At 38.9% G+C, this 19,923-nt stretch overlaps 1 long non-coding RNA gene across 3 annotated transcripts; it reads left to right on the forward strand.

Moving 5' to 3' along the window:
• Nucleotides 1-552: 552 nt before the first annotated feature.
• On the forward strand, nucleotides 553-9,008 carry LOC137483957 (uncharacterized). 3 transcript variants are annotated; one of them, XR_011004690.1, is made up of 3 exons: nucleotides 553-5,011; nucleotides 6,592-6,743; nucleotides 8,801-9,008. It is a non-coding gene; the product is annotated as an uncharacterized lncRNA (long non-coding RNA). The 3 variants fall into 3 exon arrangements; XR_011004689.1 differs by lacking the exon at nucleotides 6,592-6,743 and adding an exon at nucleotides 8,146-8,187; XR_011004691.1 differs by lacking the exon at nucleotides 6,592-6,743.
• The last annotated feature ends 10,915 nt before the right edge of the window (nucleotides 9,009-19,923 follow it).

A 19,923-nucleotide genomic window follows, 5' to 3' on the forward strand; every position in this document is an offset into this window, starting at 1 on the left:
TAAAATACAGGTGAAAATTATGCTGTTTATGCTTTAACACTTAAAGAATTGTATGTGAAAGACAAGGTAATCAAGAAAAAATCATTAGAAGTGCCCTGATTGAAAGAGTGGTCTCAAAAGGGGGTTTTGGCCCTTTACCTGAATGCTGCAACTTTCTATTTTCAGTCTGCTTAGTTTCCTGGACTAGAAAGCACAGTTACAAAACACTTATTCAAGGAAATTTCATTTTGATTCCTGCAGCTTAGCCTGCAGCATAATTTTCTCATCTGCTTCTCCATTTCACTCAATTACTTGAAAAACTTTCTCTCCTCTGCTTGAGTTGAAGCAACCTTTCATCAGCATTGTTCCAACCATCTCTTTCTTTCAGCTTCATCACTACCAGATGTCATGGTGTAGTATTAACCTGTTTACATTTTAGATTCTCTCCTCCCACACAGTAGGTAGCTGGGACTTGTTTGGCTACAAAAAAATAATGGTGGGAAAACATCTATTATTTTCTAGAGAAATTTTAGGAGAAGAGTGAAAGATTCTCTGTATTTTACAAAACAGATTTACTGAAGCCTTCTATACTGCACGGAATTTTATAACCTTGCCACAGCTTTGAGTAAAGGAGTAGCAGAAAAAGGCTTATCTACAAGGCAATATAGTAATGAGATACTTCAGATGTTTCAGATTATGACAGTTCAGCCTTTTCTGGAACAGAAATATAATTTTTGAATATTTGTGCCATTTCAAAATAATTTATTGCTTAGCTCGAATAACATTTTTTTCTTTAGAGTGTAATTTTATTCTTTGCATATTCATTAGGGTCTTGTTCTCAGCCATAACTTCTAAAACCTAATCTAACATGAACAAAACAATATTTAAATAAAAAAAAATTTGAACCCAGATTAGAACACTCATATCTTCTGCAAGCTCTTTGCCTTGGTGCCAGGTAATATATTTCTCCTTCTGACATGAATACGCACATGGTTTTTCTAAGCTATATGTGGTAGATACCTTTGCAGTATTTCTTTCCCACATCCATATTTATCAAAAATCTTTTCAAAAAGTTATTTTAAAATATCCTAAATGTTGGGAAGAAAACATCAGTTAAAGGGGCAATTTAAAAGGGTCAATTTTTATTTCAGTTTACTGATGTTTATTTCTTCTAAATGTTGAATTTTAATGCTTGTTATTTTTATTTAGATTCTAGGCCTTTTGTGACCATTGTTTGGAGAAAGACAAGAGAACAGTGAAAGATGGATGAAAAAGATTTACAATACCTTTTCCCTCGTTAGTTACATCCATGTAATTATAGCAAAGCACCGTGTGGGTACCACTTTGCCATGCACCTGAAGCATTTTTTCCTTGACACTGCACTGATAGTTTAGTAACACAGCCCCTACTGTGTCTGACAGTTGGTTTTGGACTAAATCATATAAAATTGAATAGGAGATGGTGGCTATTGGCTAGTTCAGCCAAAGTCTATTTGGCAGAGCAGATTAACCTCCATGAAGCTCTGCATTACTGCACAGCTCCATGCAATGCTGGTGTCTGCAGCACAGGTTTACCCTTAGCTTGGCTACTAAGAGAAGCCAAAGGCAGCGCTGCAGAAAAGCAGAGAATCACTGGAAAGGCTTTCTTTAGCAGCAACAAATATTACATGTGTGCCAAACACATCAATATGGCAGATGACCTGACAAAACCAGTAGTTAAAACAATTTAGTCTTCTTAGGAATGTTGTTCCTGGGGTAAAAGCTCAAACCTCAGCTCATTCAAAAGAAAATTATTCTAGCGCATCATTTCTGTAGTTAACACCTTAGGACTGAAAAATGAGTAAATGAATACTGTTGCTTCAACATTTTTATCTACTTCATTTAGTATTTTCCAAGAGCCAGTTCAATGTCATCTGAATCTGTAAATTTCAGAAATGAAAAGTATTTAAGTCTGTTGACTGGGGATAAAAGAAAATAGAATATTTCTATTGAAGAAGCCAAATATGAAGGTGATCTGAGAAATTGCATTAATGTAAGCTTTTGCCTGGAATCACAGATGAGTCTAGTCATCAGTCATCAGGGAGAGATGAGAAAATGAACAGGAGTGTAAGAAGAGGTTGAATGGAAACATGGTATAAGACCTGCCATCTAACCTCTGCCAGCAGAGCCCAGTGTGATGGAAGCACTTGTGTGAGTTTTCCAAACCAAGTTTGTGCTCTTCTCAAGGGTGCCAGGACTGCAAGATTAGGGGTCCCAGCTGATCTGTACAGACTCCAGTGAGGGAGGAGATTGTCATGTATAGGCGTGCTTTACTTTAGACACTTAGACCAGTTGAAATTCAAGGTAATTAAAAGTAGGAGCCCAGGATTAAATTGCTTTCTTCCAAATTAGGCATCAAGTTCATGGAATAAGTTAGGATAGCTAAGATATCAGCCCAAGGTTGACAGGTGTAACACAGACACTGTATAGGAGAGCAAGGCCCTTCTGCTGCAGCAGCTGCAGGCCAGGCAGGTGACAGAAGGATGTCTCCTGCCTTCAGGAAACCTATCTGAGAGCCTAATTTCTCTTTGTAACCTCCAGAAAGATGTAGGCACCTGTGTCAGTTAATTCAGGGTGCTGAAGTTAGAGAACATCATTACATCCCTCAGAAATTATTTACACAGACAGGTGGCCTTGTCCATTCACTGTTGGAAATACAAATCCTCTCCTCAGTGTTAGTGACCTTTCACTCCTGCCACCAAGACTAGGATGGGATTGAGTCTACTGTCGTGCAGTGCTGCAGTCCTTTTCCCTCTGCTGACTTCTGTCCTTGTCCAGGAGAAAACTTTATTGAAGTGAGGCAATGGTAAAATTCTGCCTGATGCTGAAGCCTGCAGCTTCAGGCTGTCTTAATCCAGGCTGCTGGATCTCGCCTCTTCTGCTTGGCCTCTGTCTGACTGTGAATTGCTCTTAATTTAAATTCACACAGGGTGGAGGTGATATTTGTGCAGAGAGGTGGGGAAAATCCCACTCTTGAAAAAATGCTAGGATGGTGAAAAGAGGGCATGTTTTGTACATGGCCTTTGTCAGGTTCAAATGTTCAATTAGAATGAAGCAAAATCAGGGCTTGAAGCATGGGACACTAGCATCTTCCATGTGTGTCCTAATATCCTGTACGTCACTGGCTTCTCCAGAGTTGCCTTAGAACACTTGTTTCATCCTGATACAAAAAGGGAAATTTCTGAATTTTTGGCAGGATAGTAAAACCACCCAGCTACAGTCTCAAGGCATGCACCCTCTCTTCATGGGAGGTGAGCAATCACACGCCGCGTTGTTCCCTCAGGTACTGGCCCAGCTCCACAGGCTGATAAAGAGGGATAATAGGTCTACAGCCCCACCTCCTTCCTTTGCCTTTTTGACATCCTGCTCCCCAAATCTGAGTGACAACAAAGGCTACCGTAGTTCTTGGGCTGCCTAGGACACCCACAAGGCAACCTGTCAGGTCCTGCATGGATGCCAAGGCTCAGCTGGGAGCAAATGCTCCACAACACAAACAGCTCTGGAGACTCAAAAGCACTTCCTTCCTCTTCCAGCCGCTGGGTTCCCTGAATTACTCCAGGGTCCAAAGTTTCCTTCTTACCTGGCCATTCCACTCCTGCATCTCATATCCCCTACTGGCTAAATTTCACCTGTTGGAGGGGCAGGAAGCGGGGTGAGATTAAACAGTCATTGAGAAGGCTCACATAAAGCAGAAAGATAATCACTGCTCCAGCCAGCACTAGCAACCACGGCACAAACTTCCCCACAGAGCGCTGCCAGTGTAGCTCGCTCCTGACTGCGACACACCTGCTTGTTGAGAGATGCGCTGCCCGTGCCAGGGCTGCCCACCGCACCAACTGCGCCACGCTCCCAAACAATGCACACAGAGCCAAACCACCCCGTTCACTCCACTTTTAAGTGCAAAGAGCCAAATTCAGGCCTACGGCTCTTGGTCCTGATGTAGTAACACATCCTTTGCATCCTTACCACCTGTGTATGTACCATATACCAAATCAGGAAGTCATACTTTTCTGTCTGTAGAATCCTCTGTGTGATTTACAGAACATCACTGAGCACATTTTAAGACAATTCAGTAATGAAAAATGATTTTTGGTGAATCTTTTATTAATCTACATGTACCAAATCATATCTGCAGGGGAAAAACAAAATTCTAAAAGAAGCCCATATAAAAATAATAGAACAATTATTGCTTGAAAATTCTGATTGTCTATAAATTATAAGTCTATTCAGCTCTGTGACAATTTATGTTTTCATTTATGAAACCGTTCTTGTTATTAACTTTCAATCTTGTTTACTGAGGGAAGTAGGAATACACCAAGCAGGCAAATAATTTTAAACCTTGTCCTGAAAACCTAGGGTTATGGCACACGGGACACGTTTATTACCACTGTTTTAGAGCACATGATAAGTTTAAAATGGGGCCCTATTTCAAACAGCAGGGGTTGGTTAGGACAAGGCAACTTACCATGACCGCAGTTTCTAATGTAAAAGTGTCAATGTGCTCAGTATATTCATAATGTGTTTATTCTCATTACAGTTTTCAATTTGTCAGTGTTTTACTGGCATGCAACCACAGAGCACAGACATCTATTGCTGGTTAACCTTGTTATTGCAGACAAGTTACAAGTCCTGACAAGAGTCTGATAACTGTGCCTACTTATTTTAAGCCATGCATGAGGAAAGGGTAGGAGGTTCAAAGTAAGTTATGCTTTCCTGTGTGAGTCCCCATATGATCACTCAAAGTTACTGTAAATATAAAAGCAGAAGTGCCTGATTGCCATTTTGTCATTATGCCATTAGACAAGAAGGTAATCAAAAGACAGAATCAAACATGAGGCTGAAGTTGCAAAAGTGTAAAACCCTGAAGCCTCAATCCTCTAAAGCAAATGTATAGATTTAGTCACCTGTGCAGGTTTTTGCAGGATGGAGGACTCATTCACTTGCAAATAATCTGTCCTGAAATCTATATCCCAGGAGAAATAGTGACTAAACAGGTAAAGAGTGGAAATTACTATTTCTTATGGAAAAAATATGCTTTTCTCCTCCTCCTCCACCTTTTCCTCTTGACACATTTACCGCTTATTCATCTGTCTCAGCACCTTGTTGTATCCTGATGTAAACTTGTAAACTTGCTGGGTCAGAATAATCTCTTTTCCTATTAATCTAACAAAACCAAAGCAACTTGTAAAAAAGCCCATGATCTAGCTCTGATCTCTGACTGAGGTCACATATCACTGCTGGAATGTAAATATTATCTTACTAGTTGACCAAATGCTCCACAGCAGTTAAATAATAAATATACAGTCGCGGGGGAAAAAAGAAAAAAAAAAAAGTTTAGGCAATTCCTGGGTGCAATTTCACAGATCATGGTAAATCAGATAACACTCTTACAGCTTTCCAAAAAGAGACACATAAATAAAATCTTTTTAATATTCAGAGACACTGGCCATGCACTGTTCTTTAAAAGTGAGGATCATGGATGTGCAGCCCTACAATTACGGACTCATTTTCTATTTACATTTTGCCATCTAAATTAGGAAGCCACCAAGGACTGCTAGGGGAAAAAAGAAAAAAAGAATAAAAATATAAGGAAAAAAAAAAGTCATCAATCTCTTACAAGCATCTGCTAGTGGCCATTTGCGCATAACTTTGATTGTTGTCCTGCTGTGGAGAGAAGTGGTGCTGTCCTGTGTATACCTTTGGTTTCAGCAGAACTTCCTCATCATTAAGGTCTATTAGAGTTCATTAGTGTCCTCCAACATGAGCAGCCAACATATGGGAGATAGAGCAGGGAGAGCCAGGACCCTGCTCCCAAACAGCATCTTACGCTGCTTGGAAATATTGCTTCTTCAGGCAGTATCTTGCACATATAGCATTCTTTCAGTAAAGGCAAATTTTACCAGAAAATTCAAATTAAAAAAAAAAAAAAAAAGAAAAGGGTGAAAAAAGCTAAACTCGGAGAGCTGTGGAGCTGCTCTAAAATTAAATTTAAGAAAACCCTTTCCTCATTCATCTTTTAATGTTCCTTCAAATTAGATGGAGAGGAGAGATAGTGACTTGTTTCACCCTCACCCTTCTCCACCCTATCATTTAACCACAAAACAGACTGATTTATAACAGCAGTAACTTCTGTACTATGAGACATCAAGTTTTTCAGTCTGCAATTTTACCTCACAGGGATAGATACTGCAGACTTAACACGCTTCAAAAAGTTAGAACCATTTAATGAACTACTACTAATGTGAGTACACTTCTGAAGACATGCAGTTCTCTCAAATGTGTTTCCAAGTGAAATAATGCTTCTGAGATTTATTATAACGCTTTTTTTTTTTCCTGAAAATTCAGGGCTAAAGTAGTTGGAAAGCTGAGAGTGGTGTGTACGGACCTTGTTAGCTCTGGACTGGACCATTTTCAAGATAGATGGCTTTAAGTAGAACTGTGCTTAAATTATTCTTAAGTATTTGAAAACTGGTTATTTTTTTCTTTGAAATCTGTTTTGATCCAAGCTTGGTTTAAAGAAAAACCAAGATAACTAAATGCAAAACTGTCCATTTCTGCATTTGTTGTTTTGCAGTCCTAAGAATGTTTTGCATTAGGATACTCCAACTCAGAGTAGAAATTTCCTACATCATTTCACAAAGCTTCAAGATGGAACACCTATTATTCTGATACAATGTTTGTTTAGAGAAACCTCCCAAGCTCCTCAGTGACAGTTTTGCCACCTTGGTAAATATTTATAAATGAGTCACAAGCCTCTGAACAAAAACTTTGGATTGGAAGCCTGACTGAAGTGCTGAAATTAGTACCATATTCATATTTCACTTGCTGACCTTGTATCTGCCACTTTTATGGGAAAATCAAATGCTTTTCATTATTACATTCAATTTGTGTCTTATATTTCAAGCCACATCTAAATTCTACTCCTTGAGGTTCATGATGGTATGCTTCTTTATGAATCATACTGGTGTCACGACTGTGGGTCTTGGGTAAAATTAACACACCTGATGAAGCTAAACCATAAGGGACTTTTTGTTGGGTCTATGAGAGTGAAATGGCACATTTAAATCGATTCTGTTTATAACCAGTGCACAAAAGAAACTTATTTTTATACTCTGAAATACCTCGGTATCAGGAGGTGAAACATAAAGAGTAATAAAGAATAAAGGGGGTCACAAACATTCCACCAAAACAAATATTCTTTTTTGTACATGAGATGCCATGCCAGGATTAATCCCATTTTTAGCTCTGTGGCTGACAGTCCATAGGGACTCTGGTGTCCCCACACAGCTATTCTACATTGGCAGCCCATGTAACTCTCATTGGGCCAGTAAATTCACATGGCAACACACTGTTTTGGAAAAACATCAGATTTAAATTTGTTTGTTTGTTTGTTTGGTGGTTTTTTTTGTGTTTTTTTTTTTTTTTTTTTTTTGTTTTGTTTTTTATTAAGTGCCAAGGAAAACTTAAGAATGATATGAACCATGTGAGGTCCATCACCAAGGGATTCCTGGCCACCATTTCTGTCCAGTTGTTCACAACTTCGAAAAGCCAGGCCGAATTTTCTTAGCCAGTTTCATCTCAGGATCAAAACAGAATTCAGATCAATGAGGTTCTCTAAAATTAAAGGAAAAAAAATAAAAAAAAGGAATATAGTCTCAGTTGCAATCCTCATATTGATCTTCATGAGGCCAAGATCATTTCATCTACACCAACCACAAACCCCCTGATGCAACTGGAGACCCAGAGATGTCAGGCTGATCACTTTGCATGTCTCTGTAAAAGAATGTTGGGGACATGAATGCCAACAGAAGTTGCAATTGGAAAATGAGCCTCCTACAGAAATGCAGGGAATGTGCTGGAAGGAAAAGACCTTTCTTTCAGGCATGCAAAGTAAAACCACAACAGGTATTCTCTTGCAGGCCTCCGTACTACCTGGACCTTTTACAGTGTTGGAGTGATATACTTCCTGATCTACAACAGAACAAAACAAAACGAGCTTTAAAACAAAGAAAAGCATTTTTTTCCCAATGCTTTAGATATGGAAAGATGTGACAAAGAAACCGTAAAGTTGAGGGCAAACAAAACAAGGGAATTCATAGCTAAATAATTAACATTCTTACTATTACAGGCACAACAGCTGATGGACTGAGGGCAGGCTGCTCATGAAAAGGTGAGGTATATGGGACACAGTGGAGAGGTTTTGAGGGGACAGTAATACAAGTGATACAGAGTAAAAAGGAGAGTTTTATTTCCATCAGTGTGCAACCTGCTGACATGGTTTTAAACGGTACTTCTCTTACTTGAAATGTGTTAAAACATGGTAATTAGCCTGAATTGTAGTGTAGCTCATTTTTCTAGTGCTAATGATCACGATTGCAGTAAGAAAAACTATGAAGACCATAAACTAAGTGAGAATATGAGAATACCTCCATGTTTGTGGACCAACTGCTCCATTTATTGCAAAGGCATTAACTGGGACATTTCTCATGGTGTTTGAAAGGGTAACAAGATTATCCTCAGCAATATACCAGTTAAGAAAGTGTGCAGGAACAGGCTGATTATCAGAAACAGCACAATTTTTTTATTTTCCTGCCTGAAAATAGTTGAAAGCAATAGGAACAAATATCTGGTGCCAAAAAAATATAAATATTATCACTCCAGCATGGGATTTATGAGCCAGCTCTCAAATTTGAGTCCAAACATTACTGACAATTCTTTAAAAAAAGTTCAGTAACATGTTTTTTAAAAATTCAAATGCTTCTGCAATTACTGTTTTCATCCAGATCACAAAGAGGAAGTATCAGAACGTGAAGAGAAAGGTCTGGCAGTCCTGCTGAGCAAGATGAAAACACAAGAAGAGCTAGAAGACTCACAGAAACAAACAAACCCTCCCAACAGTTTTTTGGTGGATTTTTTCTTTTCTTTTTCCCATTTCTCCAAGCAAGAAGTTAGGAGAAGTGTTTGTATATTGAGGATAATATCCCTACATTACTTCAAGTATTCTTTTCAATGCTGATTATTGATTAGAATATTATTTATTCATACTTGCCAATTGTGTCCTCTCAAACTGATTGAAATCAAAGGGACATTAAGGCAAATTCCCCTGCTTCACTCCATTTCCTGGGACAGCTGTAGAGGGCTGTGAGAGAGAGGACAAGCCAGTCCTTGGTGGTGCCTACATCGGCTGGGTGGCTGCAGAGGAAAGCAAGGGTCCCAGAAGGTTGCACAAACATCTCCTCGTACAGGAGCCACAGAGATCTACATCCCAAATGTGCGTGTTGCTGAGCCCTGGACTAGCTGGGGTGGACAGACAGCAGCTTGTCACCATTGTCCACAGAGAGGAGGGACAGGGGGAGATGCCTGAGCAGTTTGCGGGGTGAGATCCGAGAGGAGCAGGGACTGGGGCTCTGGAGGCAGACTCAGGCACAGGTGTCCGTGACCAGAGTGCCGGAGGGAGGGTCACCTCGCCAGCGTGGGTCCAGATGGCATTGCACATGGCTCTCCTCTTGCCGGAGCTGTGGCTACTGAGGCAGCACCTAAGGTCACTGCAAGCCTTGGCAGAGACCTTGCAGACCTCCCTCTCCCCCCACAGTTGCTTGGATTTGGAAGGCCATTGGGTTAGCAAATGACAAGCTGCTCTCCCCCAAGCTGAGGAGAGCTACCTGGTGACCTTCCAGAAGACAGTGCCTACCAGCCTTTGCCCTGGCATGAGCGACTTGCCTGCTCCAGGAAAAATAAAGGAAAAGCAAAGTAAAAAACAGTGGTGCTCTTCCACCTATCCCAAAATAACAGCCAGAAGGTCAAGTTGTTCCTTACCTAGGAGACCACTGCAGCATTATTTAGCTGGTGATAGGCAACCAGAGCAGCTGAGAATATTGGATCTGGGCTCAGAGGTAGCAGCTCTCACCAGCCAGACACTGTGCACCAGGCATGGAGCTAACACTGGTGCTTGTCAAGGTGCCTTGGATGGTAGATATAGTGCCTGATCAGCTGGTTTTCACGCTCCCAACAGAACTAGCTGGTTGGTTCTACTCCAGGCTGGAACATTATGTTCTTCCTCCCTGCCTTTTCCAGCCCCATGAGTGGTCACATACTGCAGCGAGCATGCATATTGGTGGGACCTTCACATGGGATCGAGTGTTAGGATGGCTTTACCAAGGATACCACAGTGACTATGGGAGTGGGGACAAGTCCAGTGGCATGTCACACTGTGTGCCACAGGGATGACATTGAAACAATCCAGGACACTGCAAGGGCACCTTTCTCATGAGGAAATGACAGGAGTCAGAGGAGATGAGCCTCTCTGGGTCACAAATAGTTAAAGATACCTTGAGATTGACATATAGTGACAGGATAGTCCAACTTCTGCACAGAACCACAAACTCCAGGAGTCTTGTGCCTTATACATAGTTTTTATGGACTTTTTTCACAAGTTCAAAGAGTGTGAAAATATGACCTAAATATAATGGATTCAGCTACAACTATACATCACTCAAGTTGAAGCAAGGTACTATGCTGAGCAGTGCTGTGCACTTCAGTAAAGTATTAATATAATAGGTGGTTAGAAGCTCCTATTTATAAGCTTAGCTTATAAAACTTTCTTCATTTTCATTCTTGATTTTAATTTGTTGTTAAGACGCATACCACAGGTTGAACATTTGAGCTCATTTAAGGTGTTATGACCCGGCACCATACCATGGCTACCGTATTCCAAAAGACTGAACATCACTGTTAATCACAGCTTCCCAGCAGATCCAGAGAGGGAACACCATAAAATTGTTTAGTAAACAGTGCATCTGTTTTGAATAAAGATGAAAGCCCAATTTGAAATATTTGAAAGTAATTTTTAAAGAAAAAAGAAAAGGCATAAATTCTTACTACACATTTCCACAAAATCCTTTTCTGCTGATATTACCATGTACCTTCCCGGGATAAATGTGTGGTTTACAGCATCTACATTACAATGTATGACTTGTAGCACTCACTCACTTGGTGCTGTAACACATGCAGAGACACTTTTTTTCTCCTTGTTCTTCTTTTGGATATGATTTCTTAAGGCTTGTCTACTTGGGGAAAGTTAAGCAGCATAGCAGTTCCAGGATAACTACTCTGTGATAGCTCCCTGTGGACACTGCATTGCAATAAAAAAAATACTTTATTTGGGAATAATTACCATGCATTGTGACTAGTGGAATAATTATTCTAAAATAAAACCCAGCCTAATTCCAGGATAAAGTATACACACCCATGCAGGAGGTTTTGTCTGTTTGCTTGGGGTTTGGTTTTTTCACCACAGAATATGAATTCTGTACATGAGTAGTTAGAACACTTTCTTTTTCCCCTAGAATAGCTATGTCAGTCAATTTTTCCTTATAGATGAGGTTTTGATATTTAGTTAAATAAAGCATATGTCACCTGGATTCTTGTTAGTTTGAAATGTAGTTTTTCTCAGTCCAAAATATTTGTGTTGGCAGCCTGTAACAGGCTGATGTGCCTTTCCTTGACAAGGATTTTCCATTCCTTGGTAACAGGAGGACTTGTCCTCCCCAGCATATTCTTTAGATAGGAAATATGTAGCTGGAAGCCAAAGTGTTACAAATTTTATTTGGAACAATATGGGATCATGCTGGAAATTATCTTCTTTTTTGTATATCTCTAGCAAAAAGAACAATTTTCTCTGGCCCATAAATCCATAAGAATTATATTGTGACTGGCAAACTCTTATCTAATAGTGTTTTGTCTCTCTCCATAAATGCAACTGGCTATTTATTTTAAGCAATTAGATAATAGACAAAGATTTGAGAAAGCTTTGATGCTTGGCCTGTTAAGCAAAGCTGAAATAGCTCTCCACCTGGCCGAGACACCAGCCAGCCACAGGCATCTCTCCTGGTCCTGTAGCACCGATCTTTCTCCAAGTTCACTCAGGCATTTCTTACCTCCTGTATTTATGACCTCTCCTGCCTTTGTATTTTAACTGGTTCTGCTTTCAGGCTGTGGGTGGAGAGAAATGTGTAAAACCACCTGCCCATGATGATGTGTTTCCATTCAGCTTCAGGAAAAAAGGTTTATTCAGTAATTAAAAACTCTTTTTTTCTTTGGATGTGCCTAAGCGCTTCTAGCAGACCATAAGACATGCAAACATTCAATTTCTCATCCATCTTGCTGGCCTGCCTTTCCCTTTTAAAGCCATGTAATTCTGTAATTTTGGTGGAAGGTGATCTTCAGGGTTTTCAGTCCTTTCATAATACGGCCTTTCATTTCCCTTCTTACCCTTTAGCATTTTTAAGAAGATCTGGCAGCAAGGGCTGTTTCAGATACAGAATGTGTTCATGATACTAACAGTTTCAATACACAAGCCAATGGAGATATTTAAAGCATCCCATCAACCATAAGGAGTTAAATTCAACTGTCTTCAATATGAATCAGCTTTATGTGCAGATGAATTGCCAGGCAAAGAGCAAACTGCAAATGTTGCTCCTAATTCTGTGTACGCCAGCATTTTTGGTAATTTTTAAACATTCTATATTATCTTTTAAACAACAGATGGTGTTAATAAAATTATAAACCACACCCCATAAAATACCAAGCAGCAATAGCATTTTCCACGGAAATAATACAAGGTATAATATTTCTGCATTTATGAAAAGCTGAGCCTGAAAAACATTCAGGTTGCAAAAGATAAGACCCAAAATACTTCTTTTCATTTCGTGTTAATGCAGCTTCAGCATTTTAATTAGTATCAATTACTGCGAATGCAGTTTTTGATGTGTTTTAACTTGTTCAAAAGTTTCAAAAAAGAAAGTTTTTATTTGTTTGGTATTAGTCTCGCTGCAAGTTCAGATGTGCAATGTGTAAAAAAAAGGATCTACTTTAAGAAATGGAGTTTGCTTTTAATCATTTAAACTGAAAGAGATGGATGACATGTTTTCTGTGAGCTCTGAGTATTAAATTACTTAATAAAAGAAAAGTAAAATTTGGCAATGCCGGGTAAGTAATCAGAAAATAATGAAAACACTCTTAAATAGGTGACAAGTCAAAGCTCTATCTAAAGGGCCAATTCATATTCCAGGAAATCTCACATTAACTTTGACTGAACCAAGAGCTTTTGGTTCTTCCACAGATGGGAAAAAATACAGACTAGTTAACGTAAAGATCTTTATTCTACTGACATTTTTCAACAGTTTATAGACTAGATGGAAACACACTGGCTTTCTCCTTCAGACTAAACTTGTGGTCTGAATATCACTCCAGAAGAACACTACAGTAGTTTCTCAGCTACAGTATGGATATGGAGACATATGGACAAAACAAGTGTCTTCTATACATGCAGGAGAATGCCACCAAGCCTGTCATCACTTGGGTCATTCAGCACTTCCTCTGTCTATTTTGAGACCAGCCTGCTGCCATATCACACTATGCTGAAAGAAGAATCTGTTTCTTCTCTTCTCCATCTATATTTCTGATATTCACAAGGCAGTTCTCTTTCCCTCAGAAGCCCAGCAGTCATGGCAGTTCAGCTACTGATCTTAAAGAAATGAAAGCAGAGAGTGTTTGTTACAGCACTGGGCAAGGAGTCTGGTAGTGAGGATGTGAGTGTAGCTAGACTGCAGCACAATGAAGTGTGAACCCAGTCAGACTCTGCACTTAATTATGGAAAGTAGTGATTATGCAGGATCAAAGTCTCGTCTCAGCCAACTGCTGCCAGGTCTACCTGTCTTAAGGTGTTCCAGCAAGGTGTGTGGCTGAATCCTCGTCGCTCCACCCTCCTTTTGCAGTCTCCTGTGGCATGTGTACATCTTCATTTTATAGTCTTCAGGGCTAGTCCTCTGAGTGCAGTTTGTATGAGTCAAGACACTCACGCTGGCATTACCGAGATCAGAATCTAGCCATTTGTATGTCTGAGCACATATTCTCCTTGAAACAAGTTTGTGGTAGTGTATTCAGGAATGTTTCGCACTCAGGTTCAGATCTGGTTCCAGCTGGAGTTCCCTTGTAATGTTCCAAATCTCATTAAGTTAATGAGAGTTTTTTCCAGCAATTCCAACGGGATTCCCTGTTTCTGTGCCTGCATCCTCAGCTCAGCCGCGCACTCAGGACGCCAGGGTGAGCATTGGGAACAAGAGGTCAGACTCAATCCTGGCTGCTCCCTTCACAGCAGGACACTGAGCAAGGGGGTAAGGCAGACAAATAGCCACCCCTGCCTGCCTACCTCATGCCTTGCCTTCTCCTGCTCCCCAGTTTTTTCTCTTTATTGGTACGGTCAGAGACTTTAATTTAGGAATGCAGGGGTAGGACATGCAGAAGAAATTTAAACATCAGTTCTGTGGGGAATGCACACTGACATTATGGTGATGGGCAACAGTGTGACCCTCACCTACAGACAGGTCAAGTTCAATAATTTAACACATGCTTTTTTCCTTTCCAACTACATTATCAAATTGCCCTGTCACACCTGGCTGTGTTGTTGACCATTCCAAAATAAAAAAGACTGCAGATAGAAGAGCTTGCCCTCAGATGAACTGGGATGGCTGGAAACCTTGCACAGCAGGTGACAAAGCTGACATTTTCATGGAAAGAAGACAGTAGCAATCAGGACAGTCAAACCAGTACCTTTAATGAGAACAAGATTCACCCACACATACAAGTTGAATGGACTCATAGATACATATCTTCTCATATCCAAATCATATACTTCCTATTAGCAGTACAATTATTATACAGACTCACTAAGAGAAGACAATCTTCCTAAATATTTATTTAGAGTTGATAGAATTGCTTACAAAACCTCTCTCTCATTCTGAGAACCCCTTACAAGACTCCCTTGTTCCCAAGTTCATTATTGCTACTTATATTATTACTGTAAATCTTTCTAATGCCTCAAATGCTTGGCTCAGAAGAACATTTTTATAATGAGGGTGGGGCAATGCAAAACTTTTCCTCTTCTAATTCATTGCTAAATTGTATTTGCAAGTTCAAATGCCAGAGTGATGAAATCACAATATTATTCATTGGATTTTGTTTGATTATTTGGTAGTGTTGTAGGGAACGTATCTATAAAACAACATGAAAAGCAAAGCAATAGAGCTGTAGGGGTTTTCCGGAATTTCTCTTCCGCACACATCAATTTTGCTGGATGACTGTCCTGAAAGATTTATGCTTTGTGTTTTGAGGGCCAGGTTTTAAATGGCTTCACAGAATAAAAATATTAAAATTTAAATGCAACTTTAAAAATGTGTGTTGGACCTTTGGGCCTTCTGAAGAGGTCAAGTTCAAGACACTTATAAAAAGACCATTCCCAGAGAGACTGCATGGGAAAGCCTATTAACATTACTGCTTTCCCTTTATTTCCCCTTTGATCATAAAATAAGGTTATGGGTGGCAAAAGCTGTAATGGTGGGAAGATCCCAAATAGGATAGTATGATTTAATCTACTGAATATAAAAAAACCCAAATTACCAACAACAATATGGTGGGTTGCCAAGCAAGAGTTTAACTACAAAATACCTTACTAAGGAGAAACACAAACAATAACAACAACAAAAATGGGGGGGAAAAGCCCTGTAGAAATCCACAGTAGGAATGCGGTTTGCTGCTTTTTTTTTTTTTTTTTGAGTAAAAAGAGAATTTTCATTCTTCTTCTTTAATTAAGTCCTATTTTGTCCATATTTCAAAAAATAGCACTATTTTAAAGTGTTCCTAAATATTGACTAAAAATAAACAAGCTCTGCATCTGGCTTAGAAAATACCAAAGGAAAATTATCTGTTTAGGCTAGAGACATGACTTGAAATCTCCATATTCCCCACAGAAGATATCAAAGCCCTCCTTTTCCTATTTCTGCAGGTCTAAGAGTGATAGTGAGTGATTTAGGGGAAGACAGGGAGAATCTAAAAGTCTACATAAGCAGTTCTGAGCTCATTTTCACTCAGAGAAACTGGCTTTGGACTGTTATATCTATTTTATAAAAGCTGGGGAATTTTTCTCAATTTTATTGTATGAAGTAAAATGTAGAAAATATACACTATGAACTTTATATATTCTTCAATTGCTGCTAAGGCCATTTTTTACTATGTGGGTATCAAAAGGTCCCGAGTGCAAAACAGACTTAAGCTCATTGATTTTAAATAGTCCCATCTAAATAAAACCAAAATTTGGCTCTGAACACCTCTAGCAGAAAACTCTGCTACTGTAATGAATATCTTAAATGTAATCTTTTTTCTTTTAATTAACATTCAAAAGAGAAGAGGAAGTTGGAAATCCAGATAAATCTGTTATGAGTCAATTAAGAAGCTGGGATTAGCATATGCAATCAAGATGGGTGCAGCAAGATTTCATGGAAGAGTTCATGAGGAAGCAACCAGGATGTATCATTTGCATGGGTGGCCTCCTTGGTTTGTGTTCTGCTCAACCTCAGTATTGTTGACCTGACTCACTGCATGAATATTGCCCAGCAGTAGCAAACCATGATTTCATTTTCCTGCTTGCACAGATGCAACTTACCTTGACATGTGGTTTTAAAAGAGACAAATATGAACTGTGACCAACTGTAGTGGTACTTTTCTTCTTTCTGTAGATGTTCTTTTTAATAAAATCTCTTCCTAATCCTCAGTTGTTTGAATATCATCAGCAGATATTGCAGACTGTCCTACCATTTCCTTGATCTGAAAAATTATATTGAATACCCCCCTAGAACTAAAGTGACATACTTCACACGTAGGCCACCTGAGCAATGGAAGCCTTTAACAGAGTGTGATTGATTAGCAGACAATCTAAAATAAATTGATGAACTCACACGAGTTACTATCAGTCAAGCATTTGTATTCTAAAGCCAATATCTAATCTGCAAGACAGTGCAGCACTTTTTTTTCCTTTTCTTTCTTTTTTTTTTTTTTTTGTAGTAAAGCAAAAAATACATGACATTTATGGTGCAGAGCTTGAAAGCTTTTACATTTTAACCTTTTACATTTAAACCTTTCAACTGATTATTCTAGAATTTGGTCATAATGGAGCATCTATGGATGGATGGATGGATGGATGGATGGATGGATGGATGGATGGATGGATCTATCTATCTATCTATCTATCTATCTATCCATGATTTAGCTTTTCTACAGACAAACTGAAAGCATGAGTATCCTGGGACAAAAAGGAAATATTTTCCTAGCTTCATCTTTCACAGAAAAAAGATTTCCAGCCTTTTAAAATGTGACACTCAACAGTAATAAAAATAATTAAGTATATATGTGTGATCTCAATTGATTTGAAAAAAGCTGTCCATAACACTGCAGAACAATACAAATTTAGCACAGCTGCTGAAAGACAGTCACTACTGAACTCATTTTCAACATATGGTGTGATTTTTGCTTAGATCTACAGATTGAGGGAGTTTGATGAAAACTAAACAATTGTTCATAAATCTCAAGCCTCGGTTACCATGGTTCACAGGAAGCCATACACCTAATGCCAGTTAAGAAAACTATTTGTTTTGCAATGACTACAAGAAAATTATAGAATGTGAAATAAGAAAAACTGAATTTCAGCCACCTGAAGCAGTGTTAGAAAATCATGTCTCCTTTTGCTAATTTCACATTCAGTGGTTATGATAGGCTTTGCGCAACACTGCTTTCCCTCCTATCGACTAAGACTTATGTTGATACTGGTGTAACACAAGATTTTATCCCTTCAGATTCAACAAAGAAAATTACACTACATCACAAATGTAGTTTCCTAATTTGAAGTTTTTTAAAAAAGAATACAATACTGAGGGGTATGTGGGTTTTTTAAACATACTGCACAATGAAAGATGGCAAGGCCCTGACAGTGCAGTGAAGACTGACTACTGTAATCATTGCAAACATAAACCTTTATTCTAGGATAGAAACTTAAAAGTATTAAAAGAAACTCATCTACAGGATCTTCTTTTGTCTCACTGAATCATCATAGTCAATCTAAAAAGGAAAAAAAAAAAAAGAGTAAGGAACCCTGCAATTCAGAAGTGCTCCACATGGACTACATTTTTAGAGGGTGTAAATACATTAGAATATATCAATGTATATGAACAAATTAGGGTAAAAAGGTGTGTTCCAGAGGCTTCTGAATGTGTGCACACTATTAAAATCTGTCTGAGATCTGTTTGGCGAAAGCAACAATTATATTTCTTATTAAAGAATATGCAATTACAGCCCTCTTAGCACTTCCTGCTTCCTTCAACAATGAAGACCTGTCTGCACTGCAGATTATAAAGTCCTCCACTGTTTCACTGGGTCACCAGACTAAACAGGCCAATCCACTTTCACAGAAATTTATTCCATATTTTCTTTTTTGGGCCAGCCAACTTCTTTTATAATAAAACTGGGCCTAGTTGGAGATTTACAGGACTGTCACCACAGGAGAGTTAGCCCCTGTAAAGTGGCATAGAATGCCATTTAAATTTAAACACCAAAAACTTTTGTCAAGTCCCGAGTGTATCTGATCTCATATCTATTATCTTTGAATTCGTTATCAGACATTGAAAAATATGATCTTCAGACTTCTCACGCTTCCATAAAAGTTACCACGGCCATAGAGCTGGTGCAAATGCTTTATATATTAAACTACTATTTTAGTTCATGGTATTTGTCTGTCATCAGAAAAACCAGAAAGTCTACAGTTCAGATTTCTCAGGATCATAAATTGTTTGATTAAACTGCAGATGTTAATTAAGACCCAAATCTGTATCTTCATGCATAGCCAGAATAACCAGCTTGTTAGCTAGGGAAAGCCCAAGATATTTAGAATATTCCATATTGTAGGATGTAGATCACAAGTGGAAGGGTTCCAGGACAGCTTTGTAACCTACTCTTCAGTTGTATCAAGCAGGTTTGGGGAAGAAAACATAGATGGGGCAGACTCTCTGAACTGTGCCCATACATCCTATATGTGACAAAAGCAGTCAGTTATGCCATGGCAGAGGAAATCCATGCAATGGACTGCTGTCAAGCTTTTGGAGGACTATACTGTCCCCTGATTTTGGAAGTTTTCAAATAGGCAAAATAAAAGTATTTTTAAAGAAGAAATAAGCATCTTTAATATTATTACACTTTTCCAAAAAAGGCCAACATTTTAGTATGTGTTTCCATTTTAATTTAGATAAATTCCATAAAAATATAATTTTAACCTTGCGTCCCACAGGACTCAAAACAAATATGAGTGTCTAGCCTTGTTAGCCATTAGAGCTTCTAATGGGAAATACTTAGAGAGAGAATTTTCATTATAAGTAATATGCAATCCAACAGTTTCCTGTGCTGTCCTTTGTGATGCAAAATAAAAATGGACCAGAAACTGTACCAAGAGAACAGCTCCCAGCAGATACCAAGTATTGCTGTTATTACAAAATAAACAGTTATTAATAATTAGGTACTGATTTATATAATTTATGGCCTAATCCTATAAAGCATCCTGGTGGTCCAACTCTGAATTTTTTGTCCCATGGTTCCCTGTCAGGTATCCAGAATTATGTTTTGAAAGCATGACTTTCCTGCAGGGTAGCAGAAGAGACACCTGGGTGGCCTGGAAAACAGCCAGCACAACATGTCTTGACCTCAACATAAGACAACTGGAGTTAACCAGGGGAAAAATGAGGTTTGTCCCAAATCTACAATCCTGCCTCCTCCTAAAGCAAAGGCTCTACCTGAGGGTTACCTCTAAAGACAGGGCTTTACCCAGGGCTGTCTGAGAGATGCCTCCATCCACTCAGTATCTACACCCTTGTTCTTTTTATGAAAATAGGTCCCTGTGATCTTTCCTTCAAAACTTATGTTTTATTAAAACATAGCTGGAGGAGAAGCTGGCTTCCCATCTCCCTCTATATAACAACTCTGTGATTAGAGCACTAATGCAATCATGGGATTCATCTCTGCTGCTCTGAAA

The sequence above is a fragment of the Anomalospiza imberbis genome, chromosome 1, assembly GCF_031753505.1.
Source record: "Anomalospiza imberbis isolate Cuckoo-Finch-1a 21T00152 chromosome 1, ASM3175350v1, whole genome shotgun sequence".
Lineage (NCBI taxonomy): Eukaryota > Metazoa > Chordata > Aves > Passeriformes > Viduidae > Anomalospiza > Anomalospiza imberbis.